This window comes from Bubalus kerabau, chromosome 3 (genome assembly GCF_029407905.1).
Source record: "Bubalus kerabau isolate K-KA32 ecotype Philippines breed swamp buffalo chromosome 3, PCC_UOA_SB_1v2, whole genome shotgun sequence".
In the NCBI taxonomy this organism is placed as follows: domain Eukaryota; kingdom Metazoa; phylum Chordata; class Mammalia; order Artiodactyla; family Bovidae; genus Bubalus; species Bubalus kerabau.
In genome coordinates, this window is record NC_073626.1 from 3,114,134 (window position 1) to 3,138,677 (window position 24,544).

At 51.9% G+C, this 24,544-nt stretch overlaps 1 protein-coding gene and 1 non-coding gene across 8 annotated transcripts in view; one reads left to right on the forward strand and one right to left on the reverse strand.

Annotated features, from left to right (window-relative positions):
• The window catches only part of FARS2 (phenylalanyl-tRNA synthetase 2, mitochondrial), a 311,692-nt gene that overhangs the window by 119,442 nt on the left and 167,706 nt on the right, over positions 1–24,544 (forward strand). The window lies entirely within an intron of this gene.
• TRNAC-ACA (transfer RNA cysteine (anticodon ACA)) lies at positions 12,411–12,482 on the reverse strand. Its single transcript has one exon. It is a non-coding gene; the product is annotated as a tRNA-Cys (tRNA).

Sequence of the window (24,544 nt, forward strand, 5' to 3'; positions counted from 1 at the left end):
CTATCTTACAACTTAATTTTAAAGGTTAACTTAACAGCTTTACAACAGTTAGGCCGACACCACACAGCGGCACCTGGGTCTGGTAACTGCAGGTGGGCATCAGCTTGCCATCATGATGCACCCGTCCCAGGGCAGCCTCCGCTGCTGAGGAGCAGGGCCGGGAAGGATGGCTGGGAGGACCAGGGACCCGTGTCTGTTCTCTCCAATCTCCCTCCTCACTGTAGTGAGCAAGCACGCGCAAGAGGCACACGCACGCACACACAGACATATGCACGGTACACACACCCGGTATTGAGTTTTCTTGTCTGTAGCAGCCTAGGCCCCCACACCCACCCCTAAAAGAGGGACCGGGCAACTAAAGGCCAAGAAACGGCTCGTGTGGCAGGAAGCCCCGCCTCCAGCGGGGGCTCCAGGCCACGCCCCCGGTTCACGGGAAGGCCTGGAAGGCAGACAGGGCCAGGCTCAAAGCGTCTCCTGGTGGATCTGGGGACGGGCCCGCGAGACCCAGCTCAGGGCCCCTTCCCGGGACAGCAGTTCAAGCCGGCGGTGAAGGGGCCGTTGCCAAGGGCTCACATTTTAGGCTTTCACTGTTTGAGGCATGTTTTTTTTTTTTTAAAGTTGAGTTCAGATTTTGCATTTATTTTATTTCTCCTGACTTAACCTCAGGTTTTTAATCCACCAATATGCAAAAATAGGGTATATAAACCATCAGATTATCATCCCCTGATGTAGAGAGGGTGAGGTTCTGGGTGAAAAGGAGGGTATGGTTATTAACTGTTGTTTGGGTTGGGAATGTCTCGATGGCTGGGACCAGGTTGTCCAGGCCATGGTGCTGCTGGACTTGGCTGGAAACTCTGCCCTCTACCGCTGACCTTAGTGCCTACAGCCGTCTAACAGCAGGCAGAGACCACGAAGGACACTATGTATGTGGATGTCCCAGGCATGTGGTAAAGTGTCCCCAGCGGCCCTTGTGAGTGCCATGGAGAGCAGTGGGTTGGGCTTCGCCTAGATTTATATTTATGTGGATAGATCTTTCTAGGTGTGGACTATCGGCTTACTGTGGACCTGCAGGAATATCTGTGGTGGAGCCAGGCCAAGCTCTGCCTTCAGACTTGTTTTGCTCACGCTTTGATGAAGATGTGTTTATCAAGTCAGCAGTTGACACAAGGCTGGGAGCAACAGCTGATATGATTAGTGACTTGATCTTGAGTCAAGAAAATCTTGATAGCCTAAAAAGATGTACCCAAAATAACAGGGTGAGAAATAGAAAAGATAAGTAGAAAGCCTTTAAAATAGGTTACAAAAAAAAAAGAATTGTACAGCTCCAACATGAGGAGACATGGAAGACGTAATTTGTCACAAATTCAGTGTGAGTTCACTTATGACAAGAGGCTTTCCTGGTGGCTCAGATGTTGAAAGAATCTGCCTGCAATTGTGGGAGACCCACGTTTGATCCCTGGGTCAGGAAAGTCCCCTGCAGAAGGGAATGGCTACCCACTCCCGTATTCTTGCTTGGAGAGTCCCATGGACAGAGGAGCCCGGTGGAGTACAGTCTACGGGATCATGACTGAGCAACTACCACAATGATAAAGCTGTTGAAAAATGTCGATGATGTGATGGAAGCATCGTGTGGGGTTCCAGAAAAGCCTTAGCTCTGAGAGGTCGTGTGGGTCATTACAGTGAATCCTCTCCCTTGCCTGAGATACCCCAGAACTCAGAGATTACCAAGTGGTGTGTCCGTTTGAATGCGTTAAATAAAAATATTTCATCGCAAGGTGAGATACAGAACTTTGAGATAAACTCTTTGACGCAAAGAAATGACACTACTTCAGAAGAGATCTTCGGAGATTGTTAACGATCTAGAAAAAGCCCCGCCCTTGGTTTGCCCTTCCTGGCTCTCTGCCACCCCAGCCCATCCTGAAATTACAGTCTCTGTTGCTACTTGTACCTAAAACAAAGCTCCCAAATCAATATCGTCTTACTGATTGAAATCTTTATTCTTTAAACAGTGTTTAACTATATGGTGAATTTGAATTTTTTTTTTTAATGGTTCTGTAGACTTCTGCAGCCTCTATGAAGTGAAGTGAAGTGAAGTTGCTCAGTCGTATCCGACTCTTTGCGACCCCATGGACTGTAGCCTACTACGCTCCTCTGTCCATGGGATTTTCCAGGCAAGAGTACTGGAGTGGGGTGCCATTTCCTTCTCCAGCAGCCTCTGTAGAGGATTGAAAAGCGGAAAACAGCACTGTGTGTGCGCCTGAACTAGTCTGTTGGTAGAATCCGTTTTGCAAAATTAAAAATGAAAGCACTCCTTAAAAACTTCTCCTCTGCAGGTAGCCTGCGGCATGGCATTTCCTGGCAGCAGGAGGAGGCAGCCGGGCCCCCTGCACGTCTCACACTCCCTTTCAGTCCTGTCTCTTGGCCCCGGGAAGAAAAACGTTCTGGCACCAGCATGCTCCTGTCATCTCTGTTTGGGTCGGGTACCACCTGCCTCCAGAGCCCGGGGGAGCCCTGCGTGCGTTGCCCGGGTGCCACCTGGTGACGTGGTGGCCGTGCCAGGCCTCCGTGCTAATAAGCCGGGGGAGGGGGCAGTCGCGGGGGAGGGAAGTGCCAGCTTCCCAAAGCGCCCAGCCTCCACCCCTCTTTATTATATTGGCTCGTTAAGGCTGCCTGCTGTCTTAAGGCTGCCTGCTGTCTGAGGGGGAATAAAAGGCCTGGGGCACCGCAAGCTGTCAGTTGCAAGCAGGGTGCAGCTGTATTACGACCTGGGTTTCTTTCCCTTCTTGCTCTTGCTTGAGTCCCCTGAGCTCTTTACTGTCCAGCTTCAGGACGGGAAGGGGGCTCTGACCGTTGGTCGTCAGTAGCCAGAGTAAAAAGAAGGCTAAGCTGGACTCCCTGGTGGCCCGTGGCTGAGACCCTGTCTTCCAGTGCAGAGGGTGCAGGTTCAATCCCTGGTTGGGGAATTAAGATTCCACATGAAAACCGTGATGCAGTCTCCAGGCACCGGTCCCACCGTCTCTCAGAACCCCAGTCTTGCCGCTGTGTAGTGGGGCGCGGCTTGTCCAGGACCTCCTCTTACCTTTCTCACTGGATGCTTCAGCGTGCGTGGTCATCTTCCACTGGGAATTTGAGCGTGTGTTGGTACACATCATGGCGCCGCGGGCTCTCTGAAAACACTCCCTGCTTCCAGACTCGCTCCCCGGTCGCCCTTGCCTTCCTGCGTTTTCCCACCTGGAGACCACCCTCAGGGCCGGCTCCCGCTCGTCTGGTCTGGTCCGAGTGTGAGAAGGGCAGGAATTCACGGCTGCTCCCCAAAGACTGTCCTTGCAACTTCCCTCCCAGTGTGAACGAGGTCACACTGCGTTCTGGATTGGAGGTCCTGCCTCGAGAGGGAGGAGGGCGCCTCAGGACGTGGAGAGGGAGGGGGCCAAGGGAGCCCAGGCGGTCTTCCTTAGGAGCCTCCATTTCTCTTTCTTTTTAAATGAGATGTAATTCACATTCCATGCAATTCACCGTGTAACGTGTACAGCTCTGAAGCATATGCCTAGGGTTGTGCAGTCACAATCGAATTTTACCTATTTTTTGTTTTTTAACTTTTATAATGTTGTGTTGGTTTCTGCCATACAATGCAAACCAGCCACAATTACACATGTATCCCCACCCTGGCGAGCCTCCCGGCCCTCCCCCCACCCCGTCTTGCCCCTCCAGGTCATCACAGGGCCAGACTGGGTTCCCTGTGTTACACGCAGCTTCTCACCAGCTGTCCATTTTACACACGCTGGTGCATATCTGTGAATACTGCTCTCTCCGTTCATCCCACCCTCTCCCTCCCGCACTGGGTCCACAAGCCCGTTCTCTACATTCGCATCTCTGTTCCTCGATAAAGAACACGTGGTCGACATGCAACGGAATGCTGTGCCGTGGGTGCTGTGCTCAGACGCTCAGTCGTGTCCAACTCTGTGCCACCCTACAGACTGTAGCCTGCCAGGCTCCTCTGTCCATGGGATTCTCCAGGCTAGAACACTGGAGTGGGTTGCCATGCACTCCTCCAGGGGATCTTCCCAACCCAGGGATCGAACCTGTGTCTCGATCATCTTCTGCACTGCAGGCAGATTCTTTTCCCCTCAGTCACTGGGGAAGCCCCACAACAGAATATTACTCAGCCTTAAAAAGAATGAATTTGAGTAAATTCTAGTGAGGTGGATGAACCTAGAGCCTGTTATACAGGGTAAAGTAAGTCAGAAAGAGAAAGACAAATAGTTATATATTAACATATACATATGGAATCCAGGGGAATGGTATTGATAACCTCCATTTCTTTAATTGGTAAATGTGAATAATCCTATCTGTCTCAAAGGCCTGTTAACGTAAATCTTTTTTGGAATCAGATGGGAGATAAATACCACATTTTTATAAATTCTAGAAGGTTTTTTCCTCCACGTTTTTGTATTTCTGAAGTCAGTATTTGTCTTACAACTGGTATCATCTCTCGAGTATTGTGGCAGCATTTCCTAACGGTAAGTAAAGCCTGCAGCAGGATCTTACATTCGGTGGTGGCTCGGGGTTGATGAAGTACGGTTTAACCGAGCTGGGCTGTTGGTGCGATAAAGGAAGTAACTTGAGGAACGCAAAGCTACACAGAGGCCTGCTAGTTTGGAGGTATATGTTGCAGATTAAAACTTCCCGGCACGTGAGTAAGTGACTCAGTTGTGAGATGAGCGAAGGGGACCCGAGTAGGGAAGCATTCAGGAAATGATCCCGGGGAGTTGAGCGTGCAGTGCCGTGAGGGAGGAGTCAGTGCGGGAAGCCGCTGGGGTGGTCCCTGGGGTGGTGGCCCTGGGCCGTGCGAGCCGTCAGGAGTCGCAGGAAGCACGGTCCCCCCATCTCATATCCGCTTGGCCAGGGCTGTGTGAATGCAGGGTTCAGACCTCAGCACCGTCGACCAGAACTTTGAGCAGCAATGGGGATGTCCTCCGTCCTGTCAGGTATGGCGGCCGCTGGCCACACGTGGCCTTGAGCTGAGGCTGCACCTGAGCGTAACGAGGAACTAGGTTTAGTGCCACTCGGTTCTGATTGGCTCAGACTGAAGGCGCCACATGAAGCTGTCAGCTGCCTTATCAGGTGGCTCCACGCAGGGCATGAGGAAAGGATACAAAACACTAGAGGCTTGAACACAGCCCCCGGGAGAACCGGGGGGCAGGCCGCGGGCCCAGCACAAAGGGGTGCGCTTCCCGAGGCATCTTCTGCAGCTTCTCCCGGCGTCTTGGCTCATAGACTCGGAACTCCTGCGCCTTCCAGGCAGCACTGGGTCCCGTTATGGGTCTCCTGTTCTCCTCTATGAAGTGGGCTTCCTCGCTCTGCAGCCTGTTTTCAGTAAAACACGAGATAACGAATTCAGAGGCCGTCTGTAAATTATTTTGGTGGCTGACTGTGCAGAAATTAATCAGGCTCTCAGATCTTGGTCAGCATCTTTGCCTTTGCTCGGGCTCGGATCGCTTACACACCAGAATGGAAATAGGAAAGTGCTCATGTGATATGGTTTTTAATGTCGTCCTCACACTGTTAAGATTTAAACTGGGAGGCGGGTTTGCAGTCTCTTTTCCTGGGGCAGTGACTGTGGTCGAGAGGGCAGCTCGGGGCTAGGGACCACTGACTCGTCCTGGAAAGCGCCGGGTGTCAGCACTGTGGGTTTTGTGCACTAGATGCTGTCTCTGTTGCTGCTGCTTCTTTTCTAAAAAACCTTAAAAAATACAAAGCTCATCCTTAGTTCTTGATTATGCAGAAGCAGACCCCAGCCAAATGTCATGACCCCGGCTCCTGACCTGCTCGGTCCAGTCCGGGTGGTAGCTGCTCGCTGCCCGGGGCCATGGACACTTTAATGAAAATGGAAGTTCAGTTCCCGCTAATGTCAGCCATGTGCCAGGTGTCCCGTCACCACCCTGTCAGGTCTGGTGGCAGCGGGACTGGGCAGGAGGGCAGAGTCTCCCCAGAGCACGGGGAGCTCCGGGCGCAGCCCTCTTCTAGAGTTTGGTCAGCCCCCAACTTTGCCGCTAACTAGCCTGATGGCCTGAGACGAGTTGTCGAATCTTTCCGAGCGTCTGTTCACGCATCCGTAGAATGGGGAAAAGAAGAGCTGGCCTCACCCGAGGATGCGGTGAAGAGTCAGTGAATCTGAACTCCTGCTGCAGGCCTGGCCACACTCGAGCTCACTGCAAATGCTACAGTTCAGCTACGGCGCGTTATTATTCACTCTGGAAAAGCTTCACTTCAAAAGTTTTATTTAGAAGAAGGGTCATCATTCTTTTTACGGGACATTCGTGAAGTGTGATCCTACATTTGGGTAATAGTTGCCCAATGCAGGGGAAGGTCTCTGGGCCCTGAATTTCCTGTCTCTCATTCCTCTGACTTGGCTTCAGCTTAACCTTCTGTTCCCCTTGGTGCTTCTCCTGTAGTAACTGTGAAAAGTCCATGCTAAATACTTGTTGAGCTTAGCCATGGGTGGAGATACAGGTTAGCTCCCAGGGGCCAGTGCCCCACAGTCAGAATGTCGTCAGCCGTTGTTCTACTTTGGCTTATGGAGTTCAGCAACACCGTGTTGATCGGCGCTCCTTCAGGGCTGGAGTCTTCTCTCATCCAGAGCCCCAAGCCCAGCGTGACGGCAGGAGGCTAGCCTGGGGGTCGCAGGCCTCTCAGGCCCCTCCCCGTGGGCACCTGTCAGCCCGTATCCATCACGTGATGGTGTGAACATGCCACCGAGAGCCAGTCCTTTCCTGCTGTGATCTGCCTCTGTCCCCACCGATCAGAGGTCATGGTCATTACCTGCTGATATCAGCTGATAACGGTAGTACTATTAGTAATCCCAGATGATCAGTGATCACGTTGGGTGTGTGTGTGTGTGTGTGTGTGTGTGTGTGTGTGCGCGCGCGCGCATCATACTGGTAGCATCCTAGGAGGGCCCCATGCCAGTAGACATGAGTGGCTGGACCCTGGTCGTTCATGTCCAGGGATGCTGGTGGTTATTCAGAGACGTTACTGTGAGGTGCATACCTGGAAGGGCTTGGCTGAAGCAACAGAGCTTAGACAGAGATGTTCTGGTCTTTTGTTTTTCAGTTTGCACATCAAGGTGTCCCGTTTCCCTCTGGGACGTGTAGCCCTGTGTGTGGGTCTGGGCCGCTGGGCCACCGCACGGGCGATTCCTTTGCGAGGGAAGCAGATGTCTGGGCAGACCAAGAGGGGCCCTGCTGGGACCTTCCTGGCCTCAGGGGCCAGAGGTGGCATCTCTGCCCCGGGCACATGGGGTGAGGAAGTGCTGATGGCTGATGGGTGGAATCCAGAAGGTGGGGCCTCAGTGCAGGGGGCTGGAGCAGTTAGTGACTGGCCTCTAGGCAGGGAGCTGAAATTTCTGGAACTGAGGAATCTAGACTGACAGGCTCAGGAAGCGGGTTAGACTCAGTAATTCAGTGTCTCTCAATCCTGGAATGGACTTTATCAGGATCAATCCCTAACACCTGGTGGATAAAACAGAATCAGGGCAGTAGCGGCACCAACCAGCTCTAGAAGGGCTGACGGATTCCGAGCGCGCGGCACCCTGGGCCGGCGCCACCGACGGAGTCCGAGCGTGTGGCACCCTGGGCTGGTACTGGGGCAAACACCCCTGAGTGTTTACAGACCTTTAGTGTTTGCAGCGACCTGTCGGGCACTCCTGCTGCCGTTCCCGCCTCCCCGAGGACAAAGGGGCGCCCTGGAGAAGGTGACAGCCCCAGGCTGCACATGTCCATGGGGGTGTGGAGCTGGGTTCAGCCCAGGCGGTCCGGCAGCGAGCGCCCCCCCTCCCCCCGCCCTCCACGTGCTCCTCTGTTCTGCTCCCCTCACCAACTGTGCCCACGCCTGGCACACCTCTCTGGGTCTCAGCTCTCCTCTGCACACTGACTGGTTTGACTCGACTGTTCCAGCCCGTAGGTCATTACCAGGCTGAGGTTTTTAGATCCCAGCATCACAGGGATGCTTAGTCCTGTGGGTTGAGCCCTGGGAGGCCACGTGTGCGGTCTGCCGGGCACACGTGCTGTCTGCCAGGCACGTGGTGGGCTCAGGAGGTAGTGACCGAGGGAAGGATGCCCCGGCTCCCCCGTGGCCTCAGGCCGTGTCCACTCTGCAGGATATTCTCACCTTGAGGCAGCGTCTGTCACTCCTGAGGCTAATTTCTTCAAACCTTCCATTGGGAAATAGGGTCAGCGGTGTCCTGGGATGAAAGTTTTTTCCCGAGCTCTGGAGTCAAACTTCAGCTTGTATATTAGACTCTGACCTTTGCTTTAATGGTTCTTCTGAACCCTGCCCACATCTCCACGCCATCTTCCCCCAAACAACAGCGGCTGAAGTGCTCAGGCTTTGCGGGTAAAGCCCAGTGGTGGTTTGTGGCCGTAATCACAAGGTTGTCTGCCACCAGGCTGTGACTCAGTTCCTCGTGAAGAACCAAGTTCCGTGTATATCAGGCGCCCAGACTTCTTCCAGCCCATCTGTCAGGGCTCAAAGAGTCAGGAGGGCTGCAGTCTACGATTGCACCTCCTAAGTGTTTCCGCTGACCTCTGCGCCTACAGCTGATTCCGCGGGTGCAGTTACTCCGTGATGCCATCTGACGGCCGCACACAGTCATCACTGCACATGTCGTAAAGGGTGTGTTGTCCCCACACTCAGGGAGATGAGGGCCGGAGCGGCACAGTGGATCCAGCGGTGAAGGAGATGCTCTAGGCGTGCGCCTGTCTGTTCCCAGGTCCCTGTGGAAAGACAGCGGGTGTCACGGGGCATGAGAGCCTGCTTGTGGACTTGGGGCTGCGGTGCCTCTCAGGGAGCTCGTGGATCTGCAGAGCTTCAGCCCTCACCTTTGGGAAAACCAACGGCACGGGCACCCCCGTGGCCTCCAGCGCTTCTGCAGCTGTGAAATAGCTCAGACTCGGCGTGTCTAAACCCAGACCGTCATTCCTCTCGCTCTCCTCAAACACACACGCCCGCTTATCTTCCTGATTTTATTTCTTTTACTACTTTTATCCATTTCATCCAGTAAGTATTTATTGAGCTCCTACTGCGTGACAGGAACTTCTCTAGACACTGGGTATACAGTAGTCAGTAATACAGGACAGAACGCTACTTTCTGGAGCTTACAGTCCAGTAGGGCTAGACAGTCAACAAGGTGAAGGAGTGCATTACATTACCTAGTGTCACAGGATCATAAACGATGTCATGGAAACAAAGCAGAGAAGGGTGGGAAGCTCTGATTTAGAGGGGCGAGTGTTTCCATTTAAAACAGGAGAATCTGCCGATGCCTTGCTGGGCAGGTGACATCTGACACTTTCACAGTGTTGTGACCTCCAGTCGTCAGATGTGAAGCTTTCCTTTGATTGTCCTTCACCTGCAGTCAGTTGACAGGTCCGGTGGTTTCAGCCCAGGTGACACAGCTTGGTCCGTTTCCTTCTCTCTTTGGCAGTTATTACTTCTATTTTTTTTTTTTTTTGGCAGTGCCATGTGGCATATGGGACCTTGTTTGCTGAGCAGGGATCGAACCCAAGCTCCTTGCATTGGGAGCATGGAGTCTTATCCACTGGACCACCAGGGAAGTCCCTCGCTGCCGTTACTTCTGGTTCCAGCCTTCATCGTCTTTTCTCAAAATGCTCGGTTGCCTTGGTCCCCAGAGAGGCCTGCGAGGCACCAGTCCCTTTTCAATTTGATTTTCTCATTAGTCATCGCTGGCTTTTGCATTTTATGTATAGTGAACATATGACTGAAAAAATAGATTATGAAACTTTGTACTTTTCATAGACTTCTGTTTTCTTGGGAGTTGAGAAGCATATAATATTGTCATGCACATATGATAATACTTTTTATTAAGGTGTTATTTTACATAAAATGAAACATCCATTTCAAGTGTGTAGTTTGGTGAGTTTTGAAAAGTATATATAGTCCTGTAACCTTGGTAGGCAAAACATAGAAAGCTTCCCCCGTTGAAAGACTTCCTTATGCCCCTTGCAGTTGTCTGCATTCCAGCCTTGAGCAGTCACTTCACTATGCGGTCACTGTCGTGACGGCTTTGCCTTTATAAGCGTGTCACGTCAGTGGGCTCATATAGTGCAGAAACTTTCATGTCATGTCAGTGGACTCACAGCGCATAGACTTTTGTGTTTGTCTGCTTTTCCTCATTTAGTGTTTGAGGTTCATCCATGTTGAACATTTATTAGTTCAGTATCTTCTATCCTTTATAATTGCCAAGTAGTGTTCCCTAGAGTGGGTTTATCAGCTTGTCCATCTGTTCACCAACTTGTGAGCATCTGGACTGCATCCGGTGTGGGTCTGTCACGTGTGATGCTGCTGTGAACACCCACACACAGCTTTGCGTGGATGTGTGTGTACGGTTCTCTTGAATAGACAGGACTGGAAGTGAGAGGAGGGTCACTTGGTAACTTACGTTTCACTTTACAAGAGGCTGCTGTGTTATTTCCCAAAGTGACTGTACTGTGTGTGTTCCCATTGAGGATGTCTGGCTGTGATAGCTGGCCTGTACAGTGACCCCCCAGAAATCCCTGCCTTCTGGGGTTCATGCCCATGTGTGGTCTTCTCCCGTGTTGTGTCAGGGTTGGTTTGAGTGTGGAACACAGCAGAAATGAGGGACCTTACTTCTGAGCTTAGGTTATGAAGTACACTTGCTTCTTGATTGGTTGGAAGCCAGGGTTACAGGCAGGCCTCTGCAGACACCCATGAGATGAGGAGCTGAGGCCTCTGGCCAACCCCCAATTAGAAACTTATAGGTCCTGTTGACAGCTCTGTGAGTTCGCTTGAAAGCACATATTCTGGCCCAGTGATACCTCCAGATGACTGCAGCCTTGGAGACACCTTGATTACCACATCATGGGAGACCCAGAGTCAGAACTGCTCACTTAAAACTGCTGTTAGACTCCGAGCCATCAGAAGCTGTGAGAGGATTAATGTTTGTTGTTTCAAGCCCTTGGGCTTTGAGATTGTTTGTTACACAGCAATGAGAGTTCTAGTACCTCCACCTCCTGAGCAGCATTTGACATCGTCAGCGTGTTTTTTTTTTTTTTAATAGATAAGAACTTTATTTTTAAAACTTTGAAATTAGCAACCATTAGAGGGGAATCTTCTTTAACGTAATCTTTTCTTCAACATTTGAAAAGTATCTCATCTTTGTTAAGAGTTCCTTGGCCCTTTCAAAATCGTGTCTTTGAAAGGCTGTGCTCACGCCGTCGGCAGCTCTCTCTGTTTAGCTGAGGCCTCTGCTGGAGGAACCTGGGTGCACAAGGCGCTGAGGTTGCTGCTGTCTTGGTTGGAGCTTCCCAGCGTCGACTCTGGAGGAGCGCTTCAGTCCATGAGGCCGAAGTGGTCTCGAGTCAGGTTAGGAGGCTGCCGCGCGTGGCACTGAGGGCAGAAGAGCCCGTACCCCTGCGATGGGCCCCCGGCTGCCGCAGTTCCAACATCGTGGGGGCTGCTCCCTGCCAGCGGGGCAGCAGTGCAGGTCAGCAGTCTTCTCCCGAGCAACCCTGTTGGCCACAAGCCCGACACCCGGAGCAAGGCCCCCGGTCCTTCTGCCCCACATCAGGCCAGCGGCCTGCCACCCCGAGGTCACCTGAGGCTGACCGGACTGCTGCTACTGAGTGGCTTGGGGGTATTGTCAGCCTTTTTAACTAGGGATTCTTGCAGGTGTCTTGTGGTGCCTCGTTGTGATTTTAATTTGCATCTCTGACAACTAGTCATATTGGGCATCATTCTTTTTTTTTTTAAGGTCAAATTATTCATGTTTTTTAAAATATTGCCATTTGTGACGTGTCTCTTCCTGCTTTTGCGCATTTAAATATAGGGGTCTCCTGCCTCCTTGCAAGTCACATTCTGCCCTGCAGATCTGTTGCACTGTCTCCACAGCAGCTGAGGGTCCTTCCCGGTTGTGGCCTGTGCCCTTGTTGCTGAGCAGAATTGCTGTAATTTTTTTTTTTAACAGTATTTGACTGTGCTTAGCCTTAAATTCTCAATCTCCCTGTCTTTATTTCTGAAGTGACCTTGAGTTAATCAGGCACCACTGAAGCTAATTCTCTAGCCACCACTCAGATATCTTCCATGTCATTAATCACTCTCCTTTTCTCTTGCCAGTTCCTGAGAGGTGTGCTTCTTCCGTGTTGCAGGATTGCTTCTCTGTCCTTAGAATTTTTTCTCCCAGCATCTGCTTCATTTCTACACACGTGCAATGTTCATCATTTTAATTACCTGATTCATATTTTATAGTGAAGTGAAGTCGCTCAGTCGTGTCCAACTCTTTGCAACCCCATGAACTGCAGCCCACCAGGCTCCTCTATCCATGGGATTCTCCAGGCAAGAATACTGGAGTAGGTTGCCATTTCCTTCTCCAGGGGATCTTCCCGACCCAGGGATTGAACCTGGGTCTCCTGCATTGTAGGCAGATGCTTTACCGTCTGAGCCACCAGGGAAGTTTGTATTCATATTTTATAATCATCCCTAATTTTTGTTTCCATCATAATCTTATCTTCTTTCTGACTTGTCCCTCTAACACTCACTGCTTTTGTGCTTTCTAGATGTCAGGAGATGAATATTATTCTTCTTAACCCTTCAAAATCAGGCTAAAAATAGTAAGGGATTCTAGTAGAGCGATTCTCAGGTTAGCAGAATTTTCATAATATCTACCTCATGAGATTGTTGTTAAGATTTAATAAGATGATAGCATATATCCTGACTTTCCTATATTAAGAGATGACCTAAAAGTTAGACTCCAAAAAAGTAAAATCGATTCTGCAAACATTATTACAAAATTGCTATTTACTGCTAGTCTTGTTTAAATGAACATCTCACAGCTTTATGTTAAACACAAATTTTTAATTCTACCAGCAGTGGAATCATTGTTGGTTTTCAGTCACTCAGTCATGTCCAACTCTCTGCAACCCCATGGACTGCAGCACGCTGGGTTCCCTGTCCTTTGCTATCTCCTGGAGCTTGCCAAAGCTTGTGTCCAGTGAGTTGATGATACCATCCAACCATCTCATCCTTTGCTGCCCCCTTCTCCTCCTGCCCTCAATCTTTCCCAGCATCAGGGTCTTTTCCAGTGTCAACTCTTCAAATCAGGTGGCCAAAGTATTGGTGCTTCTGCTTTAGCATCAGTCCTTCCAATGAATATTCTGGATTGATTTCCTTTAGGACTGACTGGTTTGATCTCCTTACAGTCCAAGGGACTCTCAAGAGTCTTTTCCAGCACCACAGTTCAAAAGCATCAATTCTTTGGTGCTCAGCCTTCTTTGTGGTCCAACTCTCACATCCATACATGACTACTGGAAAAACCGTAGCCTTGAGTAGATGGACCTTTGATACCAGAAAATGTTTACTGAGAATCTGCTATACGTTAAGCATTGCACTAGGTCTGTGAGTGCCACATGACGCTTGGCATGTTTCCTGTGAACTTGAGTTTGTCTGCTCTTCATCTGGTATTTATCAAGCCTGTGTTCTGGGCCCAGCTCATGTATGAAAGTGAATAGTCCAGAAACCGTGTCATCCAGGAGCTCCCAGGTAAGAGGCAGACGTGGTGGAGGGTGGTGCCCACATTGGTGACTTTGAATCAGCAGGAAAGGCTCGCACAAAGCACGGAGGCAGCTTCTGGGAGCACACGCCAAGTCCTGCCTGGGGCTGCCAGGGAAGGCTTCCCGAAGGGTAACACTGGGACTGAAGTCTGAATGGCCAGCAGGAGCTCCCAGGGGCCAGGATAGGGCAGTGGCATCCCAGAGCGTGCGAGACGCAGGGGCACACAGAGAACTAAAGGACTGCACCCGCGTGCCCGCGTCCGTCCTTGCTGCAGCAGGCGCGGCTGCTGGAATCAAAGCTGGACAGATGTCATGTCTTTGGCTGAAGCATGTCTTCTTCTGTAGTTTCCAGTCTTTTGGTCGATGGGAATCCAGCTGTGAGTTGTGACTCGGGTGTGCCTGTGGGAGGAGGTACGCTCAGGGTCCTTGCACCATTCAATCTTGCCTCCAGCCTCCAAAAGCGGAGAGTGTAGAGGGACGGGTCTGCGTCAGACACTGTCCGGTCTTGTTCTTGCATCTTATTACTTGTCATCTCAGCGCCGATCCACGTTGCTTATGTTCACTTCAGGAGCGCGTTTGCTGCCTCTTCTTTTTCGGTGATTATGAAATGTTACATAATTTGATTATTTCAATGCCTTTGTTACGTAACTGGAGCCCCAATTAATGTAGCGTAAAAAAATAATTTGTTCTCACTTGGTAAATTCTGTGTTTCTAAACCCATTTGCTGTCTCTCCCTGCAGCCTCTGCTTATGTGATCTGCCAAGCAGGGTGACCACTGCGCTGGACACAGCAGACCTGGCTTCTGTCCTGTCCTGTCCTTTAAGGGTGTCATCATGTTGTGTGTCTTTGTGGAATAAGTCCACTGTCAGCCTCTGACCCCCGTCAGTGGGATCTCAGGGGTCCGCAGCCATCTACAGAGCCTCCTCCTTCGAGTCTCAGGGAGCCCCACTTTGACAGCCCTGCTGTGTCCCCGTGTCCTCAGCCCCGATCTTCCCATTAGCACTGGGAGCAAAGTGGAGACGCATTTCCCCAGTTGGAGAGGGTGTCCCCTGTGGATGGGCAAACCAGGGTTGAGCTCACGCCTGCTCTTCCTCCTCTCTGCCCGCTGCCCAGCCTCAGACTCCGGGCACCCCCACTCTTGTCCCTTTTGCATGCCAGCCTTCTTTACTTCCCCAGCGTCTCCTTTGCCATGTTGCCTGCCCACTGTCACGTGACTGATGAGGAGAGTTTCAGGCACAGTCTCACAGAGAGGCTCTGTGTCCTTTGTCTCCCCCGCCCCCACCCTCTAGATCTCAAGTCTTCAAGGTGTCCTGATGGTCTTCTGTCCAAAGAAAATGAGGAGAGGGAAAAGCAATGGAAAATAGCTCTGTTACATGCCTGCTCGTAGTTCAGATTCATCTTTTCCTTCTATTTGACCCTTGTAACCCAACGAACCCGTTGGTCTGTTTAAGGAATGACTGTTCTTCCCTTGGGATCACACCTTCAAAAATGACCAGCTGTGGGAGGTGATGCATCTGGGCGCCAGAGGTTGGAGGAGAGGGGGACTTTGTCACTTTCCCTCCCCCCTCATCACCTCGTTTTCTTCCTCTCAAATAATAAAGTCTTTTTCCAACTGTGCACTCTGTGGAGGTCAGAAATGTGATTGCAGGTTAAGCCCACAGAAAATTGTAGCCACCGTATATTAGAACGCACATTTCTAGCTTTTGACCCGAGGTAGGGTGGCTGCTGAAAGATGTAAATTTGTCACTCTTTTCTGCCCGTGTTTCATCTTTTCTTTCCTTTTCTGCATTGTCATAACTCTCTAACTTTATTATATTTTCTCTGTTTTTCCTCTCTCGGCAAACCTTTGTGCTCCCAGTGGAACCAGAAGAAATTGTACATGGGGTTTTGATATCTTGCCAACTGTTTCCTATAATTAAAAGTGCATTGGAAATGCGAACACAGCCTCTGTTCTGCTGACGCTTCTTGGGTCTAGTCTAATAGAAAGGCGAAAGGTGCAAAGAAAGAACTGGAGGTGGGAAGAGAAATGGAAGCCTGCTCTTCAGGCCAAAGGCTCCTTATGGAACATAAACCCTTAAGCCTCTGAGTTATCTGTTCCAACTCTGCTCTTTTATTTGGGTCAGAAGACCATCTGTTAAGTTTTATCCACAATTAAACCCCTAATAGGGAAGTGGCAGTTCATGTCCTCGAGATTGGCTTGATCCACACGAAATGTCTTCTCAGGCGAAGTGATCCAGAGCAGAAACCCACACAGAACTGTTTGGAACCTGCGAGAGCTTGCTGTTTAAATTCTCATGCTCGAAGCAGGAACAGTAAATAGATTACAACCCACGTGTCAGCCCTAATTGACTGGCTGCCCAGAGTTCAGGGCTGGAAGGCTCTCCAGGACGAGGCTGGTGATCTTGTTAAGCTCCTGCAGCTGGTGAGGTCCTCTCTAAGCAGCGAATCACCCCTTCAGTTTGGTGTCCCTTTCCCTTACACCCTCGCACGGCTGTGCAGCACACCAGTCAGGCTCTAAGCTCTGCCGTGACCAGGAACGTGTCTTTCTTTTCACCATCGTAGCGTCAGTGTCTAGACCTGTCCCTGGCACGTTGTTGACACCCAGTAGATGGGCAGTGAATGGATGAAGGAAGGAATGAGGTTGTCGTAAACATTCAAGTTTTGTTCTCTTTTGACTTTAACCAGCAAGGCCTAAAGTCAGGGACTTGGTCTGCCTGTGTATTGCAGTGGGCTGGACATAGAATTGATTCAGTAGTGAAAGCCCAGGACACAGACCTACAGGGGAAGGGGCCAGGGTGCCCAGAAGAAATGAAACAAAGGCCTCACGGCCGGTCACCCTCTAGTAGCTTTTTTTTAAGTCTCAATAATTGCCAGGCGGTTTTCAGATAAACAGTTGGAAGAGATGACCTCTAACTTTCATGCTTTATCAATAATTTCACCTTTTGATCACCTGTCAACTTTTAAGTAGATAATATAGAGCAGTAAATTTGGCTCAAACATTCTGAAAAGGAGAAAGTAAATATTTTTTTAGTTTAATGAGATAACAACTGGAATCGTGTGAAAATTCCCGTGAAGAGGGAGTTTATTCCTGGGGCTCCTGTGACTTACTGGGAGGCAACCAGAATCCTTACTCTTCCCTACACAGCACGCCCTTTGTTTCTTTAGCACCGTAGCGTTTACCAGGAATCGCACGGACAGAGGAGCCCGGCAGGCTACAGTCCTTGTGGCCGCAAAGAGCCGGGCAGGACTCAGTGACTGAACGGCACTTAGCCTGAAGACCTCTGTGTTTCTCTCAAGATCTCTCAGGTGTCTTTCCTGCAAGAATTAAAGGTTGTTTTTTTCTTTTCTCGTCAAATGTCGGCAAACCCTCTTTTGGCTTAATGTTGAGTTCCTTCCACTCCTGTCTCCATGTTGGAGAAAACTCATTTTGTTAAAATCGTCAGTGGACGCTCCCTCCCCCTCAAATTACTGTGACCTGCTTTTCCACTAGAATTCCCCCTCTGCCAGTTGATTCCTTTCCTGACTCTCTGCAGTGACTTCGCCGCACCCCCTCAGACTGTCTCTTCTCTCCACCTCGGAGCGGGTGTCCCCTTCTCTCTGACCCTCGGTGTTGAGGCATGCTGCCTGCCTTCCTGGCCGATCTGTGGCAAGCCGGGGCGCTCAGCTGGGTCGCTGTCTCCTGAATGGTTTTAGATGACGACTTACTTCTCTGTTGGTGTTCTGGGAGTCAGTCCGAGATCATTAAAAGTCAGACCTTATGAGATGTTCAGCTTCCAGGATATTTTGTCAGCAAAGCAAGGAAGAGTTTTGGGAAGCTGGTGAATCTGTTCTACCTAAAAGCTGGACACCTGTGCACAGCACACAGGAGATGGGGCTGTATCAGTCCACTCTGGCTGCCCTAACGGAGCCCCACAGACTAGACAGGGTCACAGGAATGTCGTCCATCACAGTCTGAAGGCTGGATGTCCAAGGTCAGGGTGTCACAGGGCTGCTTTCTCCTGAGGCCTCTCTCCTTGGCTGGCAGGTGCCACCTCCTCCCTGTGACCCTCCCAGGGTCTTCTCTGTGTGCGTCTGTGTCCTAATCTCACCAGGACACCAGTGGACTCAGAGTCCACCTCAGGGATCTCATTTCATCTCGTAACCTCTGTGAAGACCTCACCTCCAAACGCTCTGAGGTTCTGCGGCCAGGACCTCACCATATGAATGGAGGGAGGGCACAATTCAATCCATCAGGGGATAAGTAAGACCCAACCCCGTGTGATCAGAATTCAGTGGAAACAGGCTGTCAGGATGCTTGCGTGGAGCAGGCACCGGGCCCCATCCCGTCTCTCTGGGTCCTGAGCATCTCTCAAGGGTGGATCTTTTTTCCAGGCCTGTTGAGGATGAAATTCTTAATGTGAGACAAAGGACAAGCTAGACAGCATGTGGACTCACTGACTGTCTTGGATTAAATGTCAGAAAAAGGAGTGAGAGGAACATTGTGCTCTTTTCTTAATAGTAGAAGCTGACGTGTTTCACCAAACTCTATTCCTCTCCCTCAGTTTTAAGCCCGTTATAACTATTACCATGATCAGTAAGACATCAACACCGAAAATGAATGAGCTTCTTTGTTTCCTGTGTGTGTGTGTGTGTGTGTTAGTTGCTCGGTCATGTCCGACTCTTTGCGACCCCACGAACTGTAGACCACCAGGCTTCTCTGTCCATGGGATTCTCCAGGCAAGAACACTGGAGTGGATTGCCATTCCCTTCTCCAGAGGATCTTCCTGACCCAGAGATCGAACCCTGGTCTCCTGCATTGCAGGCAGGTTGTTTACCGTTTGAGCTACAGGGAAGTCCCTTCATTTCCTAAATGTATTTAAAATGTCTTCCTCAACGTCATTCTGATCGAGACGTATAAATGTGGGGGGTTTATCACCCTTAGTTTCATTTTAGGTAGAATTTTAGAAAATATCTGCTTTAAAATTGTGATTCCTTAATTTATTCTCCTCCACCCCAAATAATCTTTGTAACAGGAGCTGGAGCGTCTGAAGCCAATTAAGTGTTTTATATTGTGAATAAACGAGGCCACTTGGGTGGCTCAGTGGTAAAGAATCTGCCTGCCAGTGTACGAGATGCAAGAGATGCAGGTTCAGCCCCTAGGTTGGGAAGATGCCCTGGAAAAGGAAATGGCAACCCAATATTGGGTTGGGAATCCAGCTGGGAAATGGCACTCCAGTGTTCTTGCCTGGAGAATCCCATGGACAGTGGAGCCTGGCGGGCTACAGTCCATGGGGTTGCAGAGTTGGACACAGCTGAGCAATGAAACAGCCATTGGGAATAAACACTTCGAGTTCCCTTTCCCCAGATGCTATAACGCAGGGATCTTATAGCTGATTATACAGCCCTGGAGCCAGTTTTGAGAGGGATAAAAATCCTCCAAACACATCTCCTTGACTGCCTGTGTCAGGGACTCCAAGGGGTGAGGGGGGTCTCTCTGGGGGTGTTTAGGACTTAAATATTTGTTGACTTAGGCAATTTGAAGTTACCTGCTGTTTCACTGAACAGAATCTGGGACACATCTTAGAGGATAAGAAATAGTTTAATTTCTTTCATATTTCAGAGTTCTCTACTGGAAATGCAATCTCCTCTGATAATAAAATCGTTCTAGATTGTCTGGGAAGATACATTTATTTGGGAGACTTTTCAGGCTCTTCCTTTGTCTCCTCTTGTTCTCCATCGCCAGGCCTTTGGCTATTTCATTTCTTAGTCCTGGCTCAAGAGCACCCACAGGGGAACAGGAATGCCAAGGTCAAAATCGGATTAGCCAAGTTAGATTCTTGACAGCAAGAAGCCTGACAGGGCTGGTGTTACTTCTCATCAGGCTGAGGACCTTCACCCTTTTCATGTCTTCTCCAGATTTCAGACGGATCCAGGGGGGACCGTGTTCACCTCTGTGTCCTCAGCAGCAGAGGGACCCGCCCACACCAGCCACTCAGTCCACGGCGTCTGAGTGATTGTTGAATGAGGACTGGGATCCATGCATTGCTTTTGTGTGCAGTTCCTCCCGAGAATGCCGTTGCTTTGTCTCGCCTGCTGCTAACCCTGCCGTCCTGCTCGGAGCTGGCGCCCTCTGACACTGCCAGCAGGCAGCCCCTTTGCAAGTTGAGTCCCAGTCTTCTCGTGCAGGACCGCAGCGTGAAGACAAGGGTACGATGGCTGGGCTGAGCAGAGGGGCTCTCCATGAACTCAGGAGAACCAGCAACACGAACGAGCCCGGAGGCTGCAGTTTTGGATGTGGTCATTACATCTCGGCTGACCCAGCCTGTCAGTGGCTCATTTCCCACCTGGTTCTGGCCAGAGCGAGACCTGAGAGGCTGGAGCAAACACCTTTTTTCAGAGTCACACATCTTGGGAGCAGAAAGAGGTGAAGCAAGCCCGGCTGTGCGCTTCTGTAGCCGTGTCCTTACTCCCCGGGATGCAGTCCGCACCTGGGATTCTTCACCTCCATCTCCCGTGAATTAGGGCAGGGCGTGAAAAGGAAGGAGTGGGTAAGAATGGAGCGAGAAGGTTGATTTTTGGGGAAGAGTGGAATGAGAATGTTGATTTTTTTTAATATGTAGTTTTACTCATGTATTTATTTCTGGCTGTGCTGAGTCTTCATTGCTTCGTGGGCTTCTCTCTAGTTGCGGCGTGTGGGCTTCTTGTTGGAGTGGCTTCTCTTGTTGGGAAGCACAGCTCAGTAGTGTGGCATACGGACTCAGCTGCCCCGTGGCCTGTGGGATCATCCCGGATCAGGGATCAAACCTGTGTCCCCTGCATTGGCAGGCGGATTCTTTACCTCTGGACCCCCAAGGAGGCCCTAGAAGGTTGATTTCTAATCTCCCATCTGCCAGTGACTGGGTGTGACCTTGGAGCAGGCGTTTCCTCTCTCTGGGCTCCACCTGTTCATCCCCTAGATGAGGGAGGTCCGTGGGTCGGTAGTGATGATCGCTGCTCTTTAGTTCAGTGCGTTAAGGAAATCCACAGGCCCTGAGTTCCCCGTGGAGTTCCCAGCGGCCGCTGCACTTCCGGCTTCGGGATCCTTGCTCCCTGTCCGGGTCTCTTGGCGTGGTGACGTCACTGCATGCAGAAATAGAAACCTGGAGCAAAGCCATGTACCACTTCCGGGTGCCAGCGTGTCCTCCATGGGGTCATTCGTTGCTCTTTGAAAGACCAAGCCTGGCTCAGAAGGTTGTCACTCCCTCCTGAAACGTTGGGTGCCGCCCTGGCTGGACCTCCTGCTTGTCGGCCTTGGTCCCCAGCTCTCCCCGCGGACGGCTCCCTGCCGTCTTCCCGCTGCAGGGGTGGTGATGGGGCACCTGGGACTCTGGCGGAGGCAGACATCGGAGACGCCAAGTGAGGCCGCACTGCCAGGGCCAGCGTCCTCTGCAAACACGTCATTTTATGCAGATGCAATTTTTACACGATTCTTCGCGTCAGCACGTCTGCCCTGGACGGCGTTTTAACAAACCAGACAGGAACATGAGCCAGTCCTGTCCCGCTCAGCTGTGCCTCCCGCCGCTCCGCCGGGAGCCTTCCCTTTCTCCGGCCGGGGAGGGTGTGTGTGGTGTGGTGAGAAACGCTGGCCGCCCTGCAGCTGCACTTTCTCCATGTCTTGACGAAGAGGCCGATGTGGAGGCCGCAGAGTCTCCACCGAGAGCCTGCTTCTCTCCGACCAGGCTCTTTGAGGCCTGTGGTCTTGCTGAAGCAGGATGCGGGCTACACACGGTTTGAGGAGGAAGGCGGCTCCCTGAAAGCTGTCTCCCGGGCCAGCCAGGGGACGTCAAGGCCGGCCACGCCGCTGAGAGTGGGCCGGGCCTCCCGATGGCTTCCCGGAGAGGGGGCCGGAGCAGGCCTGCTGGCACCCGGGTGACGGGGAAGACACCCGCCCGTGCGGTCAGAGGCGCAGACTCCGGGGTCAGTCAGGCTTGGGCTCAGCGCCGAGGAGTCAGGCTGCTCAGGCTGTAAGCCCGAGGACCCGACTCTGGCGGTCCTAAGTTTTACTGTAGGAAGGCGGGTGAGGTGAGAAAGCATTACAAGGACACTGAGTTGTTCGCAGAACCAGTGAGCCCTCAAAAGGGGCAGAAGGCAGGGTGGCTCTGGGCTCTCCGAGGTGGTGCCCCTGGAATGACCTGAACTGGAGCATTTTCTGTCCCTGTGATGTTTTAACAAAACCCCTGAGACGGGGAGGATAGGTCTTGCCTTGCACTTTCTTAGGAACTGGGTGGGTAAGGGGTCCCAGTGATGAGTATATGCAGGGTTAGTTCACCCAGGGAAACTGGGCCCCATCATGGAAGAAAGGGCGTGGGGTGGTTGGGGACTCAGCCGACATGTGGGTGTGATACAAACATCATGAATCTCGGGTTAAGCCTCAGAGACTCAGGGAGGGGTCCCTCATCTCTAGACTGAGAAAGCTGAAGGAGATAGTCTCCTGAAGGACAGTCCCTATTAATTAGCAAGTCCTGCCTGATTTTCAGCTGTTTAATCCCATTTTATTAGCAGAGCCGTTCACGATGAGTGACCCAAGCATGCGTCCATTTGCTCGACAGTCCCGGTTTCAGCCTCTGCGCCTTCCAAAGTCACATTGTCTCCAGCTGCTCATTTTTAAAGTAAAGGGTCATTATTACTGGTTGCGAAGGGCTTTCCTGGTGGCTCAGTCAGAAAGAATCCACCTGCAATGCAGGAGATGCAGATTTGATCTCTGGGTTCGGAAGATCCCCCGGAGGAGGAAATGACAACCCACTCCAGTGTCCTTGTCTGGAGAATCCCATGGACAGAGGAGCCTGGTGGACTGCAGTCCATGGGGTCACACAGAGTCGGACAGGACTCAGTGAGTAAAGCACCACCATTAATGGCTGCATTAAAATAAGCCAGGGTGGGATGGGTGGGCCTGTGCTGGTGCCCAGGGGGCTCCGAATCTGCCTGCAACTTATCCAGTGACTGCAGCCTCTACTCAGCAACTTAGGGGGCTGCTCTCGGGGTCTCCAGCATGGTCCCCAGAGCCCAGCCCTGCCCCACCTGCTTCACTTCACCGAGGACACGCACCTCCATCCCCCGCGAGCGCCCCTCCATCCCAGATAGCTGTCAGCAGGCCCCGGCCATGCTGGGCCATGCAGATGTGTGCCCAGGACTCTGTCTCAGACAACAAGGGGTCCAGACCCTGCTCAGCGCCTGAGGCTGTGCGCTGAGGACCTGCGGAGCTGAGGACGGCTGAGCCTCCTACTTCAGACTAGAGAGTCAGCAGGCAGAAGAGATGGGAAGAAGGAAGCAGATGCTGAAGGCGAGGCAGGGTCATATTTAACCTCTTGCGGGGATGTTTCCCTGAGGCTGCCCTCAGGTTCCACCAGTCCCCCGAACAGTTTCATTATAAATCAACCCTTTACTTTGTAAATTCAAGTTTAATTGCTCTCAGTTGCACCCGGAAGAGCCATATCTTACCCTCCTGAGCTTAAAGCAAGTTGAGAATAAGACCCCGGAGCAGATGGAGGGAGCAGAACTTTCCCTTGATTTCTCCCAGACCGCCTCTCCGTCCCGGGGCCCATCGCCGCTTGCTCCGCCCTCCTCACCAGGCTCAGCCCTCCTCACCAGGCTCAGCCCTCCTAAAGGGCACCTCAGAGTCGGCATGACAGGTGTCCTCTCCCCTCTGGCTGAAGTGGAAGCACAGGAAAAAGGAGATTTCCAGCATTTGAGGTCTGCCTCCTCCAGGAATAAGGACCTATCGGAAACTTACTCCTTCCCCACGGTCTCAGTGACAGGCAGAGTGAGGGGGTTGGAAGAATTGCCCTCCTGGAAATTTCTCTGCAGGTGGAAACACAGGCCCGCTGGAATGAGAGCCCCTCCGCCACCCCCAGCCCCCCCCCCACCCCCACCGCCATGAGCCTGAACCAAAGCCTGAACCTCAGCTCGAGATGGGTGCACGCCAGCTATCGGATGGTCGCTGGAGGGCGAGAGCCTGGGGCAGGGCTGGGTAGACGCGGGCCGACTGCCGGCTGCCAGCCTCCGGCACAGCCGTGCGTGTGCTGCCTGCAGCGCTGAGCCTCCACCCCGTGCGCTTGTCGGGCTCTGTGAGTGGCTTCCCCGGCTGGTCTCTAGCACCCCCACCCCTGCCTGAAGCTTCCCTGGCCGTCGGCCGGAGACCAGCACGCACAGACGGCAGGTGGGATGCTTCGTGCTTGTCGGTCACGGTCACGTTGCTCCTGATGCTTCGGGCCTGGGAAGGGTCTGCTCTGGGGGACAGAGCAGATGTCGCTCCCAGACGCGGCGACAGTGAGAACAGCCATCTGCGGCCGGGGTTGATCACTTAGGCAGGTGTGAAAGCAGCTAGGTGGAGAACCTCTGAAAGGCGGCGCACGAGGAGCTAGCAGGGAGGTCTGCCCGTGACAGTAAACCCTGCATGCGGCTTGGGGCCACCGAGTTCTCCACGGAGAGGCTGAAAGGCTAAGCCTGCCCCCCTCCTGAGTGTGTGTCTGCGGTCAGCGGCTTTGATTTTCGGCCCGGGACCACTATCCTCCGGGTTTGCACGTTCGGGTGCGTGCACACTGCTGGTTGGGGTTTCAGATCTTTGTGCAAACTGGTTCTCACAGACACCTGACCTGTCCAGCCCTTCTCTGCCACCTACCTTCTCTGTGCATGCAGTGCTCACAGCCTTTCAAAGACAGGTTGCAGAATTTGGCAGCAAAAAATGGATGGCGTCCAACACTTTAGCGGTTATTTCCCCGTGCCGAGCCCGACCAGCTCTCCCCTTGTTGAGTGCGGTCCTGCCAGCTAACGTCGACCCACAGACTGGACACGTGACTCAGATGTTTGTGTCCAGGGCCCATCTAGGGTTTGACGTGTCATCTCATTGTGTGTCTTGTACCAATTCATAAAAACAGAAGCTCTTCTCTTTTTTCCCCCCAAAGACTAACGTTTGGGCTGCCTCTAACTTGTAATGGCTAAAAATGAGT